Source organism: Oryzias melastigma, linkage group LG1 (assembly GCF_002922805.2).
Source record: "Oryzias melastigma strain HK-1 linkage group LG1, ASM292280v2, whole genome shotgun sequence".
NCBI lineage: Eukaryota > Metazoa > Chordata > Actinopteri > Beloniformes > Adrianichthyidae > Oryzias > Oryzias melastigma.
In genome coordinates this window covers 21267746-21269434 of record NC_050512.1, presented here as the reverse complement: position 1 = coordinate 21269434, position 1689 = coordinate 21267746, and the positions used below count along the sequence as shown (strand labels likewise).

Here is a 1689-nt window from a genome sequence, read left to right as displayed (position 1 = left end):
CTGAATCCTTTACACAGCAACATGCAGACTCACCTGTGTGGCTCTGCCTTCCAGATGTAAGACAGAAGATGCTCTCCTCTTTTCTCTGCTCCACCTGTCTGTCGGTATTCCCCTCTTCTCAGCTTGCACTCGTCTTGGGTTCGGTCATGCGCTCTCAGTCGTCCCCATGCACTCCTCCTCCTCTTTCGCCACTCCTTGCAGCTGAACACCCCCGCCACCTCTTCTTTACCTCCGCCTCATCTCCATTTGTTAGCTGACTTGTCATCGTCTTAACGTCCCGCCTCCTGAGCAGCTTAAAGCTGCAGAGGCTCCTGCTCACAGCCTGAATCATTCACGAGTCGTTCAGTTTTTAAGAAACAGATCTGGCTAATATTCATGTCATATCAGAGCAATGGCTTAAAAAGGTAAAATAAAAGCAAATACATTGTTTTTTGAAATGTAAAAAACAAAAGAGGACCCTTTTTTTAAGACCCACTGGAATAAAAAAAAATAGCTTTTGAAGTTTTAAATGTGTTCTTGTGGCATTTTGCTGTTGACAGAGGACTTTTATTTTGAAAATTTAGTTTTAAAATGGCCTTTTTGAGTATTCTTTTATTCACATTGTAGCGAATCAGAAGTAGATGAAAATATGCCAATTGAAAAAGATCGTATTTGTGTTGTAGAAAAAATGTGGGCGGGCCACAAGCTCCACTCCATTTTGATGCATTAACCTGTAAATAAATAGGCTATGTCTGAATTTCTTCGCCATTTTCTAGTGTTGTCCAAATCGACTATTCCAAAGTCGAGTGCACTAGAAATGTTCCTGAAGTCTTTGCGAAAAGCTAGCATGCATCATGCTCACTAAAATAGCGAGTATAGACCATAATGCATTGCGGTGGAACAATTTTTACGAAATAAACATATTTTTTTAATAAACAATCCTCATTTTCATCATCAGAACACAGTGGATTTATAAATAGACGTCATGAAATGTTCCTTTTGATTCGACTTTCACTTCCTGAAATCTGTGACGTCATATCCGACGTTTAGCCAACGAAAGTAAAGTAGTGAGAATGGTGTCTGAACTGCTTTTAAAATCCAGGGCACTAGATAGTCTTGGACTTCGTAGTTTTTGTTTTTTTCTGTTGGTCTTTGCCAAATTTTTTGAAAAATGTAAATAAATGTGTTTAATTCTTGAAAATGTAGTTAAAAACTGTCTGTGTGCTGCGCCCTACAGGTTGAACCGTGGTATTACATTTGAATTTCCTGATTGGTCAAACCATTTAAGTTCCACATCTGCAGCTCCAGTAATGACAACAGTCCTGTTCCCCAGCCCCACCTCTCTGACTGGATTTTCACATTTCGGCTGTGGGTGGAGTCAGCCTCAATTTTTGCTGTTAGGTTACCTTTTAAGTTCGGTTAGATTTATTTAAATAAAGCTGATGCATTGAAATGGGACTGATGTGTCAGCTGTTTTTCTAAAGGGTAATTTCTCCACGACCTTTGAGAAACTGTTCTAAAAAACTTTTTTTTTTTTATTTTGGCTAAAAATGCGATAATCATAATCAAAAGAAAGCTGAGAACGCTTTTAAAATAGATAAAAAAATGAAAGAGGTCAGTCTTTGATAATGTTTTCTTGCTGATGTTTTCATATGTGTTTGCCAAATCAATTTTAATCTTAACCATGACATTAATAAATCTTTATTTTAA

The 1689-nt window shown here is 37.7% G+C and overlaps 2 protein-coding genes across 2 annotated transcripts in view; one reads left to right on the top strand and one right to left on the bottom strand.

The window, feature by feature from the left end:
* The window catches only part of smim18 (small integral membrane protein 18), a 5624-nt gene extending 5397 nt beyond the window's left edge, over window positions 1-227 (bottom strand). The window contains exon 1 of the mRNA XM_024289769.2: window positions 34-227. The gene's annotated coding sequence lies outside the window, so the exon portion shown is untranslated. The remainder of the gene's footprint in view (window positions 1-33) is intronic.
* Window positions 1-1689, top strand: part of gtf2e2 (general transcription factor IIE, polypeptide 2, beta) — a gene marked incomplete in the record, with an annotated part of 12832 nt that overhangs the window by 7965 nt on the left and 3178 nt on the right.